The sequence below is a fragment of the Pelodiscus sinensis genome, chromosome 4 (genome assembly GCF_049634645.1).
Source record: "Pelodiscus sinensis isolate JC-2024 chromosome 4, ASM4963464v1, whole genome shotgun sequence".
NCBI lineage: Eukaryota > Metazoa > Chordata > Testudines > Trionychidae > Pelodiscus > Pelodiscus sinensis.
The window spans coordinates 75,250,334-75,263,863 of NC_134714.1; the positions used below are offsets into that span (position 1 = coordinate 75,250,334).

At 46.4% G+C, this 13,530-nt stretch overlaps 1 long non-coding RNA gene across 1 annotated transcript; it reads left to right on the plus strand.

The window, feature by feature from the left end:
- The first annotated feature begins 6,089 nt into the window (after positions 1 to 6,089).
- Positions 6,090 to 10,142, plus strand: LOC142828987 (uncharacterized). Its single transcript, XR_012903195.1, has 3 exons — positions 6,090 to 6,238; positions 6,587 to 6,739; positions 9,117 to 10,142. It is a non-coding gene; the product is annotated as an uncharacterized LOC142828987 (long non-coding RNA).
- Positions 10,143 to 13,530: the final 3,388 nt, after the last annotated feature.

The following is a 13,530-nucleotide window of genomic DNA, read 5'->3' on the forward strand; positions in this document are numbered from 1 at the left end:
CAGTATGCTAATATCTTTATGGCTGACCTAGAACAACGTTTCCTCAACTCCCGTCCCCTTTTACCCCTTCTCTACTTACGCTACATCGATGACATCTTTATGATCTGGATGCATGGCCAAGAAACACTGGAGACATTCCATAGAGATTTCAACAACCTACACCCCACCATTAACCCCAGCCTGGACCATTCTACATGAGAGATCCATTTCCTGGACACCACAGTACAAATCAACAATGGAAAATTAGACACCACCCTCTACAGGAAACCCACTGACTCATACAGTTACCTTCATGCTTCCAGCTCCCATCCAGCACACACCATACGCTCCATCATCTATAGCCAAGCCCTTTGATACAACCACATCTGCTCTAATCCCACTGACGGAGACCAGAAACGTCAAGATCTCTACCAAGCATTTATAAACCTCAACTACCCACCTGGAGAAATAAGAAAGCAAATTGAAAGAGCCAGACGAATACCTAGAAACCATCTACTACAAGACAGACCCAAGAAAACCAACAATAGAACACCACTTGTCATCACCTACAGCCCCCAACTTAAACCTGTCCAACACATTATCAATAAACTATAGCCTATACTGGAACAGGATACTAAACTCCAAGAAGCTCTGGGAGACAGACCCATAGTCTCTGAGGGTATGTCTACGAGGTGTACCGGTGGAACGAGGTGTACCAGTAGTTCGGAATAGGAAGCCTAGTCCGAACTACCTAGTTCAAGCCCCGTGTAGCCGCGCTGCACGGGGTTCGAACGAGCAGGGATTTAAAAATGGCAGCGCCCAGTTTATGCAAATGAAGCCCGGGAAATTCAAATCCCGGGCTTCATTTGCAAGTGCGGTATGCCTACATTACCCTCCTAGTTCGAACTAGGAGGGTAGTGTAGACATACCCTTATAGACAACCATCTAACCTCAAGACGATTCTTACCAACAACCACAGGACATACCACACTAATACCAACCCTGCTACCTTCCCTTGCAACAAACCCCGTTGCCAGCTTTGTCCACATATTCACTCTGCTGATACCATTATTGGGCCTAACCAAGTGAGTTATAAGATCAAGAATACATATTCCTGCGCATCCAGAAATATAATTTATGCTATCATGTGCCAAAAGTGTCCGTCTGCTATGTACATTGGACAAACATCTCAGACACTTCGCGAAAGGATCAATGCCCACAAAACAGATATTAGACAGGATTACAAAGAAAAAACAGTTTCTGGCCATTTCAACCAGAAAGGACACTGTCTCAATGACTTAATTACCTGCATCCTGCTCCAAAAGCCTTTTAAATCTGCACTTGAAAGGGAATCCTCTGAATTGTCATTCATGCTAAAATTCGACACTCTACGTGTCGGTCTCAACAAAGACAATAACTATCTTATCCATTACAAAGATAGCTTCCCCAGTTATCACCTCTAATACCATTAGCTCACAGACTTTTACCTTTCCCCACCTCTAATATCATTAGCTCACAGACATTTACCTTCCTTCCCCCCCCCCCTCGCATACCCCTTCTGTTCTGAAATGTGATTTGTCCTTTTCATATGTATTCACTTTTTTTTAATTGTATCCTTTGGTATATATGGTTGTGACTATTTTCTTCCACTATTTGATCTGAGGAAGTGGGTCTGGCCCAAGAAAGCTTATAATCTAATAAACCATCTCATTAGTCTTTAAAGTGCTACATAGTCCTGTATTTTGTTTCAGCTACACCAGACTAACACGGCTACATTTCTATCACTATTCTAAAATTAAGATTATAGTTAATGCTCCTCAAGTCCACAGAATCTCTAGCCAGGCAAGTCACACAACTGATACTGATGTCACATATTCTGATTAGCAAGGTCAAAACCATCTTACAGACTGAACATCAGATTGTTTTAAACAATCAGATAACTTTGGAAATTATATATTTTTTAAAACCCTCATGGTTAAACAAACAAAAATCCACAGCTTTTCTCAACTAAGAGTTTGGAGCATTTTGCAGGGAGCTCATTGTTTTACAAGAGATCGGCTATGAAACCAGCAAACCAAATGAAATAGGACTAGAAACTCTGGAGAGAGAAACTGATGCCTAGGCAGTACAGTGAAGAGGGAGAAAGATTAGCTAAGAAATCCTCAATAAAACCATTATTTTAGAGGAGCATATCACCTTCCCTCTGCAATATATGCCAGAGTGACATCCATGGAAAAGCACAGGATAGCTTTTGCTGAGAGGCTCTCTTGGTCAAGCAGTAGTCAAAAGCAATGGAAAATGTAACAGCAAAATGGCTAAAGCTACTCTGTATGGTCATTGTTTGACGGACAGCCACCTCTTTAAATCCTTGGGATGGATTAAAGTTTCTGTTCTTATTACTGTATGGTTATCTGTAACTTTCTTTTGTAGAAGTTGAGCTGATTGAGTTCTTCCCAATTGAATGTTTTTCTGTTGGAAATTGCCCTTTCATCCACATTTAAATTTTGTTTTTGAAAACATTTAAGAAGGGATGGCATTTCTGATCAAAACTAGGCCCCAAGAGACACTGTAGCCTGGTGGTTAGGACACTGGAATGGGCTATAAGAGATGCAGGCTCAAGTTTCTGCTCTTCAGATGTGTGTGACATGGGGGTGGTGCTGCACCCCTGTTTCTCTGAAGGGTCCTGGCTGCCATCCCACACCCAAGATCCCAGCACTGCTGGCACCATACTTGGGAGTCCAGCTGTGGGACCCCTACCCAGGCCTCTATCCCTGGACCCACAGGCATGACCCGTGCTTGGGTGTCTGTTCCCAGCCCTGCACAAAGGGTCTCAAGCTTGGCCCCTTTACTCCATCTGCATCCACGCCCCTCCCTGAGCTGGCTCCTGGCCCCAGCCCTAGGGGGTGGGAGGTCATGAACAGGAGTAAGGGGCTGGGTGAGATGATAAAGTTTGGGCTGGGGATCACTGGCTTTCAGCACCCCCAGTGTAAAGGATGTTCCAGCACCATTGCTACTCTGTGTGGTTTGGCGAGATCTAAGCTACAAACTCTGCCTGAAGGCAGAGCACCAACTTCAATCTTTGTCCCCCAGGCTATGCAGTATCTGCTGAAGATGCTCCAATGATCTTGTTTTCATTTCGCCTCAGAATAAAAATAGAATTTCATAATCTCAAAAAAATTGAGCAAAATGAAGTTTTCTGGCCAGCCTTGCTTAGGCGCCTCTGGAAGTGTTACTCTTGGTAAAGATTAGAGTGGACCTGGAGGAGGCTCAGCTATCCCTTTTCCTTGGGCCACTGGAAATCCAAATCCAGATCTTATCCCATATTCTAAAGAGTCCTCATCCTTATAACAGGTTAAACAAATACCAGGCTCTCACCAGAGCCAAACACCGATGCTCTGTTGTGTTCAAAATGCAGATCTGGGTGGAATCCATGACTTAAGTGAGCAAAGTTCCATAGCTACATGGTGTGAAAGGAGTGATACTGTCAGATACTGTGTAATTCGTGTAAGAATGTCTTAAAATGATACCAGCATACTCCATGTGTTGGATTATTTGATTTACCTGAGCAGGGAATTTAGGAAATGGGCAGAAGTCTTGATTTGAGGGGAAAGTGATCAGGAATAGCCAACATGGATTCACGAAGAGCAAGGCATACCTGACCAATCTGATTACCTTCTATGATGAGGTAACTAGCTCTGTGGATATGGGAAAGTCAGTGGATGTGATATACCTTGACTTTAGCAAAGCTTCTTTATTCCCACAATATTCCCACACTATTCTTGCCAGCAAGCTAAGGGAATATGGATTGGATAAATGGACTGTAAGATGGATAGAAAGCTGGCTAGATTGTCGGGTCCAACGGGTTGTGATCAATGACTTGATGTCAGGTTGGCAGTTGGTTTCTAGTGGCGTGCCCCAAGGATTGGTTCTAGAACTGGTTTTGTTCAACATCTTTCTTAATGACCTGGATAAGGGGATAGATGGCACCCTAAGCAAGTTTGCAGATAACACTAAGCTAGGGGGAGAGGGAGATATGCTGGAGGGCAGGGGTAGAGTCCAGAGTGACCTAGACAGATTAGAGAATTGGGCCAAAAGAAATATGATGCGGTTCAACAAGGACAACTGCAGAGTCCTTCACTTGGGATGGAAGAATCCCAAGCATTGTTACAGGCTGGGGACCGACTGGCTAAGTAGCAATTCTGCAGAAAAGGACCTGGGGGTTACAGTGGATGAGAAGCTGGATATGAGTCAACAGTGTGCCGTTGTAGCCAAGAAGGCTAATGGCATATTAGGTTGCATTAGGAGGAGCATTGCCAGCGGATCTAGAGAAGTGATTATTCCCCTTTATTTGGCTCTGGTGAGGTCACATCTAGAGTATTGTGTCCAGTTCTAGGTCCCTCACAATAGAAAGGATATGGACGCATTGGAGAGGATCCAGCGGAGGGTGACCAAAATGATTAGGTGGCTGGAGCGCATGACCTATGAGGAGATATAGGGATTTGGGTTTTTTAGTCTGCAGAAGAGTGAGGGGGGATTTGACAGCAGCCTTCAACTTTCTGAAGGGAGGTTCCAAAGAGGATGGAGAGAGGCTGTTCACAATAGTGAAGGATGGCAGAACAAGGAGCAATGGTCTCAAGTTACAGTGGGGGAGGTCTAGGTTGGATTTTAGGAAAACCTATTTCACTAGGGCTGTGTCTAGACTGCATCCCTTTTCCGTAAAAGGGATGTAAATTAAACACATCGCAATTGCTAATGAAGCGGGGATTTAAATCCCTCCCGCGTCTTTTGCATAAACATGGCTGCCGCTTTTTTCCAGCTCAGGGCTTTGCTGGAGAAAAGCACCAGTCTAGAGGGGGATCTTTCGGAAAATAAAGCCTTTTCCGAAAGATCCCTTATTCATTTTTTAAAGAGGAATGAAGCGAATAAGGGATCTTTCGGAAAAGGCTTTATTTTCCGAAAGATCCCCGTTTAGACTGGCGCTTTTCTCCGGCAAAGCCCCAAGCCAGAAAAAAGTGGCAGCCATGTTTATGCAAATGAAGTGAGGGAGATTTAAATCCCCACTTCATTTGCAATTGCGATGTGTCTAATTTGCATCCCTTTTACGGAAAAGGGATGCAGTCTAGACACAGCCTAGGAGGGTGGTGAAGTACGGGAATAGGTTATCTAGGAAGGTGGTGGACTCTCCATCCCTAGAGGTTTTTAAGTCTCAGCTAGCCAAGCCCTGTTGGGATTGGTCCTGCCTTGGGCAGGGGGCTGGACTTGATGACCTCCTGAGGTCTCTTCCAGCTCTATGATTCTATTAGGGAACAACAGATGTGTAAAAGGCGTACTTCCACATGGAAGAATGTGGAGAAAAAAAAGAGCAGGTAGGTTTAACATTTCAGAATTGTGTGTATGCATGTAGGTGCATAAAAATTCATGTGCACTTGCATGTACCTTTACCAGTATTGTGCACCTAGTGGCCAGAATGGTGAACGCTAATGATATGATGTTTAAAATGGCCTATATTTATCACAATTGTGCATGCAATTGTGGTAATTATATTGACAAGTTAGATGTGCTCTTGTTCACATAATTCTGAAAATCTGGGCCTGACATTTAATAGTGACTGCCTTCCATTTAGGACAGATTTTATAAACTTTATACCAGTATATTATGAACCAGGGGTTGGCAATAATTTTCACCGGGGGGGGGGGGGAGAGAGAGGGGTAACTTTATGAATTTTGGTCTGTGGTCATGTACTGGCTCTGAGTCCCCTGGAAAGGGTGGGGCTTCTGGTGAGTGGGGAGCTGGGGCTATAGATAGAGTATGAGTGCGAAAAATAGATAGTGTGTGTGAGAGGCAGATTTTGAGACACAGATTTAGTGTTATAGCACAGAGTCTGGGAAAGTGTGTGTGGCACAGACTGGGTGTGAGTGATAGTGACACAAAGTGCGTGTGATGGCTGCTTCTGGGAAAGTTTCTGATAGAAGCCATACACTGTCTCTTTAAGAGAGGAAAAGCTGTCCTGCTCTGTTGTCTCCCTCTCCCCACTCAGCTGTGTTTAAAACAGGCACTCCTCTGAATCACTTACCATCCATGCTTCATATTGGAACAGCCCTGCTGTGTGTTTCCCTCTCCCCCATCTCTGCTCTGCAGGAGCACTGAGACTTCAGCCCTCTCCTCTCCTTCTCACTACACAACTAGCAGGAGAATCCTGGTTCAGCTGTAGGAGAGAGCAGGATGGGGGGAGGACTAACTGAACACATGCTGCCGGGTTGTAAGTATGCACCTTTGCTAATCATGGGTGGGGGGCGGGAGAAAAATGCTTGGTGGGCCAGATTCATGCCCCCCTGCCTGATTTTGCCCACCTCTGTCTTAAATGCATTGATGTTCCATGCACTGTGAAAGAGGATTAACTCTGCCCACTGACAACTGCTGTTTAGATAATAACAATATAATTTAGACAGCCTGATTTTGCTCATTAGGCAAGGTGAGTAAAAGTGTACAAAATTCACCTCACCAAAAAGGAAACTACAGTTATCCTGATGTAAAGTGAAGTCTGCAATCACTTGTCAGATGCCCAGCTGTTTTAAATGAAACAATGCTGATTTATAATTTAATGCAGCTGCACAGATTTGTACTAGGCAAGGATCTGGACTGCAGCCTCATTTATGGAAACTAGTTGGTGACTCAGCAAGTCTGCTCTTGATGTTGTGATTTCTGCACCTGCTGCTACCGAGGTCATTGCCCATTGAGGTTCTCCCAGGATCTAGATGAGGTAAGCCATCGTCCCTGTCCAAAATCCACAGCAGGGGCAGGTTTGTATAATTTTTGGTGGTGCCCCATTAGCCACACCCCCTGTTAGCCATACCCCAACCCCCACTAGCCATGTCCCCTGACTCCCATTAACCAGGCCTCTGGAGGTAACACGCTCTGGGCAAGATGGACACATGACCAGAAGTAAAAGGTGTCATGTCACCCCTCTTGAAGGGCTTTTCACCCTTCTCCTACTAACAGGGATTAGTTTGGCCCCCACCGACCCCCCCCCCTTCATGCAACTATCCTGCCGTTGCATTAACCCAGTGTATGTGACATTAACTCGGGGGCAGAGAGGCTGGGGGAAGTGTTCCCTCTAAGGCTATGTCTACACTCGCGGCTTCTGGCGCAAGTACAGCCATTCTTGCACGAGAACCCACAGAGCATCCACACTGCCCGCCTGCTCTTGCACAAGGAAATTTACAGTACAGCGTGGTAAGAGAGGGCGTCTTGTGCAAGAGTACGCTCTTTTCTAACTGGTGTAAGCTCTCTTGCGCAAGAGGGCAGTGTGGATGCTCAGCAGGGATTTCTTGCACAAGAAACCCCTATGGCTAAAATGGCCATCAGAGCTTTCTTAAGCAAGATAGTGTCCACACTGCCATGGATGCTCTTGAACAAAAGCACAGCTTGCACATGGCAGTGTGGACATGTTCTTGCGCAAGAAGCCACCAGTGTAGACATAGCCTAAGAGTTTCCTCCCATGAGCAGAATGGATTTTGTATTGTGCACCAGTACCGAATTCATGTGGCTTGTTTGGATGTGCCACTGTGGCACCCAAGTTATTAATAAATATTTTATAAACCGTTACCTTTTCTCTCTGCTGCCATGTCTCCTCCCCTTGCTCCATCAGCTCCCCTGGTGCCTGCTGCCCCCCAACTCCTCACCCTCCTCTGCTGTCCTGACTCCTGCCCTTCTCACTGCCCTCAGCCCTCCTGCCACCTGCCCCCCTCCACCTGCCCTTCTCTGCCCCCAGTGCCCACTCCTCCAGTAGCCCTACTCTGATCATGTGAGCTACTCCTCCTCATCCCCTCTTCTAACACCTCCCTCTACACACCTGTCCTGCCTCTCTCCTCTGGTGCTGGTCCCTCCCCTGCAGGTGTCTGCCGTTCTGCTTCACCCCCAGAATCCCCTGGCACCTGCACCTTCCCTTTGCCCTGCACCCTCCTCATGCCTCCCCCTTCCCTTACTGCCCCTGTCCCCTTTGCCCTCTTTTTCCCTGATGCCCACCCCCTCACCACTCTCTGCCCCCATTCCTCTCATGCCCCTCTGTGCCCTCACACATTACTTGCTCCATCCCCACCTTTCTCATGCCCACCTCTTCTTTCAAGCCTTCTCCCAGCACCTCCTCCTCCAGCCCCCAATGCCCTTACTCTCTCCTCTCCCAGCATCACCATGTCCCCCCTCCCACTGACACCTCCCCTCCTGCCCTTTTCCTCATTGTCTGCACTTGGCCCCCTGGCATTTGTCTCTCCTCCACCCTTTCCCTTGGTGCCTTCCCCTTTGTTCTCCGACCTGCCCCCATTCCCTCAGCATAAGCCCCTTCCTCTCCCACCCCTTCAGCTATTTCCCCCCTCTCCCTCCACACAAACCCTTTCCTCTCCCACCCCTTCCCCTATTTTTCCCCTCTCCCTCCACACAAACCCTTTCCTCTCCCACCCCTTCCCCCTAGTTTTCCCCCTTCTCTTCCCTTCCCTTCCCTTCCCTTCCCTTCTGCCTTCTACTTTGTGGGGCCGGAGTCTGTGCTTGGGCCCCAGAAGTCCCCGGACTCTGAACCCAGATCTAGGCCACATGGTGCAACGCTGTGCCAAGCAGTTTTAAAGTCCCAGGCCATGACGTCACGTCATTCCCGGGAGTCTCCCCACTCACCTGTAAATGCCATGCATGGCAGCAGCATCTGGCAGAGCGCACTGGCAATGGGAAACTGGACTGAAAGCTGCGCATGGCAGGGACGGTCCAGGTCTGGGTCTGGGTGGGACTCTCTAAGGCCGGGGTGGGAGGACGTGGGGGGGCCAGCAAGTAGGGGCTGGGGCCTGCTCCAGGCAGGGCCAGGGGAGAGACCCAGCTCCAAATATTGGTGGAACAGGGCCTGCGGCTCTGACTATTGCTAGAGCATGGGCACCACGAGCCCATATAACTCGCCGCCCATGTCCTGCAGGGAGTTATATGAGCTCCTGTGTGTCCAAATCACTGGGGTTGACTGTATGACTGAACCTCTTGAGGGCTTGACTGTTATGCTTGGCTCTTCTGAATGCAAATTCCATATAGTGATTCAACAAGAAAGTTGCTTCATCACTGACCAGACCCAAAGTCCTGACCTACTTGTGTTCTGGTTGTTACAGGAATGCAGTATGAAACACCAGAGAGGGATGTTCATTACATGACAGGTTGGCTACCATGATTTTGGCTGCACCCACCCCAGTTTTACGACAACAACATTTTCACAATATTACTTGTATACTGCAAGAGTCAAGGTCTATGGCAGGGGTGGCCAACCCATTAAACAGAGAGAGCCGAAACAGCGGTGGAAAAAATGCAAAAAGCCGCAACAGAATTGTTGAGAGAAAAAAATTGGAAAGGCCCCATATTAAAAAAACACAGACTTAGGCTTTTTTGTCACATCAGGCACCTGTTGGCCACCGTCATCTTGTGGACACCATATTGAATCACCACCGGACGGCTCCCCTGCCCCGGAGAGCACAGGGAGTGGGGGCTGAGGGCCATTTGGAGGGGCGTGGGGGTGGCTTTGTGAGCCACAGGGAAGGCTTCACAAGCTTCACTTTGGGGGTGGGGGAAGAGCTGCATGTGGCTCCCGAGCTGTGGGTTGGCCACCCCTGGTCTATGGTGTCAGGTCAGGTGCTTGAAATTAAAAGATTATGAAATTAAGGGCAGCAGGGAGTGGTATTGAAAACCCATTGAACATTCACACTCCAGTCTGTTCTTGAGGTTGTATTTTAGAGTGGCAGTCAAGGCAGTCGTTAAGGCATGTCAGGAGCAGTGTGGTAGTACAGAACAGGTAGTCAAACCAATTTTGTTTTTTCACACTAGCAATAAAAACAGTTTTTTCTTTTTTTTTTAAAAGTGTCCTATCTGTGAATCTTATTTTATCTGGCCATTAAAGTCAAAACCATTAGCTAACCCAAGACTCTCTGCTACTATACTGAAAACCTTACTTATTTGTGCAACCCTTTCTGATTAGTTGTCAGGAATTATTATTTCCTTAGCCCTGGTTAACACTAGGGAGTTACAGGCAGTCCCCGGGTTACATGGATCCGACTTACATCGGATCCCTACTTACAAACGGGGTGAGGCAACCCCGCACTAGCTGCTTCCCCCCAGCAGACCAGGGAGACGCGAAGCTAGCGCTCCCCCCCCCCCCAGCAGACCAGGGAGACGCGAAGCTAGCGCCCCCCCCAGCAGACCAGGGAGACACGGAGCGGCTTTTCTCAGCAGACACCTCAGCTTGAGAATAAAGGACTGAGGGAAGTGAGGTGTGGGAGAGTAAAACTGAGCTCTGGAGAAATGTTTGGCTAGAGTTACCCCTAATATGTACCAGTTCCGACTTACATACAAATTCAACTTAAGAACAAACCTACAGTCCCTATCTTGTACGTAACCCGGGGACTGCCTGTAGTTCAAACTGGATGGAGCAGCAGAGCCAAAGCAGCCCTACCCTTGCCCTGACCCCTCCCCACTCCCAAAAGCAGCTGGCATGTACAGCAATGGCTCCATGTGCTACCCGTCATGCATAGGCACTGACCCTACAGCCCCTTATTTTGAAATAACAAGCAGAACGTCCACACTACCAAGCCCGTTATTTCAAAATAACAGGCTGGTTATTTCAAAATAACGTCTGCTTTCCATGAGGAATAATGCTAATTTTGAAATAGTTGTTTCAGAATAGCAGTAATGTGGACGCACCAGTGCTGCTATTTTGAAATAACTACTCCCAGAGTAATTCAAACTAAGCCCCTATGCCTTTTGGGGCTCTAAGTCAAGATAGCATGTCCACCTTAACCGAGCCTGCCTCAGACTAATTTTGAGGCTTGCCCGCCTAGGCATGCTATTTTGAAATTATTATTTAGGGAATTATTTTGAAATAACTTATTTCAAAATAATTTTCTAGCATACTCTTATTGAAAACAAGTGTTGCAGGCCCAGCTCCCTTGAACTCTGTGAAGGATATGTCATTGTTTCTTATTTTGTAGCATTGTCCATTAGATGGTGCTCTTTCCTTTATCCTGCAATCACTCTCTCTTTTGATAAAAGACAGATTTGAAGCCTCCATATCTGTGTCTCTTGTTCATATGTATTCCTTCTATGATCGGGGAGCGCATACTGTACTGAGTGACTGTACGTGACCTGGTATTTGTTGGATGGACTGCATTCCTAGATCTGTCATGTATCATGCAAGACTGACTGACCTGCTGCATGGTTAGAGTCCAGAATTTACTTGGGATGCCACTCTGCACTGTAAAACTATAATGTTGCTGCTGAATATTATAACATTGTGTCATTTTATCACAATACAATACAGGATTGACACACAGCCATGAGGCATCATGGTATGATTAAAGAAAAGTTTCAGAGGGGTAGCCGAGTTAGTCTGTCCAGGATAAACTTAAAAACCAACAGATAGTCTAGTAGCATGTTAAAGACTAACAAAACATGTAGATGGTATCATGAGCTTTCGTGGGCACAGCTCACTTCTTCAGAAAAGTTGAGAGACAACAAAGAAAAAAAGTGGTATTCCCCATATTTCTCTGCACCGGACTAAATACCACAGTCTTGTAGGCCTCAGCATATTTGTCAGATATTGAAATAGTCTATGAAAGCCATTGTCTGAAGAGTTTTAACTCTTCTAGGGCTATGTACTGGTTACCACAGGCTAGAACCACGTCACAAAGGAGAAAATGTTGCAAGGACCATGAGTCAAACTGAAACAAAGTTGGAGTCATATAGAAAATACATTTGATGTTGCCACAAACAACACTGCCCCTCACAACTCCTAGAGCAGGTGTTTGATTCCACAGGAGATTCTGCTCCCTGGTTATGGTTATGGGTATGGAGTACAGAGGTGAAGTAAGATGGAGTCATGGTGCCCAGCTAGAGTGGCTTACTTCAGGCTCTTGTGGCTTGGAAGTACCAGAATTGAATCGGGTACTAGGACTGACAGTTGTGTAGGGAAAAAACAAGTAGAAATAAGATGGGCAGCTCCACCCCCATACTTGAAAGAAAAGAGAATAATTAACCACTTATATACCATGTCTCATCCTTTCAACCTTGTGCTCACTGTCCCATATTTGAGATGTCAAATTCCTGCACTCATAACAGCCTGGCAACTGGTCTACATTAAAAATTACAAGAACCATAAAGATTCCCTTATTGGAAACATATGCCTTATGCTCAGAAAAAGTCTGCTGGAACTTGCAGCAGTTTACACAACTTAACTTCTGAGTTAGCCAATGTATCACGTTCTATGACTACCGGGAGAAACAGTCCCCATCTGTTCCAAACCCTATATGGTCCGAACAGCCTACTCTTTCTGGGGGTTGGTTTGTATTGGGAACTCAGACAACAAAATGTACAACTCAGTCCACTTAGAAGGTGGTTCCAACCTCTTTTCTATCCCTATTGGAGTCAACATACCTGTGCTAAATGATTCAGCAAGAGTTATCCTGCATTTTCATGCAGTGGTTCCAGCAAGTGAAGAAAGGACATTACAGTGGAACCCTTTGTCCCTTTGTATGATCCTATGCCCAGATCCACAAAAATATTTAGGTGCCTAAATCCCAGAGTTAGGCTAAAAATTTCACTGGTTACATGTTACACTGGTTACTCCCGCCTGCCCCCTCGTGCTGCTGTCTCTATCACAGAGGGGCACTATGTATAACCATGAATGTTAACTGATGAGCCAAAGCTCCTCAGTTCACCATTTACATGTTCCCACTATCAAATTCCTAATGCCTACATTTCTGCCTCTGGCCAGCCACACTACTGCCCATCTCCCAAGCCCGAGAGCAATTTAGACACCAGGGAAGACAGGCTTGTGGTGCCCTATATCACACATGGGGCCCAATCTGTTAGGCATGCTCAGAGGGTACCTGCTGGGTCAGGTCCAATGTTCCCTCTAATTTTTTCCATCCATTTGTGAAATAAGTTTGTTATGTGCATCAAGGCATGTGCAAATGTGCATCACCAGTAGAAATGCATGCTTCCAGAATCAGCAGGGTGGCATTTGAATTTCTCCTTGGTGGCTGCCCAAGTGCTCAGTTTACAGGGAACACAGATCAGGTCCCTTTCCAAATTCACCTGGAGAAATAATTGCCTAGCTTATAACTTGCAGCCAATTGTTTACTCCATTTCCCGGGGGTGGGGGTGGGGGTGGGGGTGGGGGGAAGGCTCAGGTTCAATTCCTCCCTTTGTCTGCGAGGGAGAAGGTGGACCCCTGTTCAAATCCTGCCTCTCAGGAAAGTGCTCTTCTGTTGAACTACCAATATATGTTGATCTAAATCAGTGGTTCCCAATTTTTTTGGCATCACTCCCCCTTTTTGATTTTTGAGAAACCCTCACACTTCCCCCCCCCTTAAAAAAACTTAAGAAAAAAAAAAAAGACCAGGGCCGAAAAACAGTCACAGCCCCTTTAATTCCCAGAACCTGTGTAAAAAAAAAAGACAAAAAAAAAAAAAAAAAAAAAAGGTTCCGGTACTCCAGATGCATGTTCCGGCGGACACCCAAGCTAAAAAAAACAGAAAA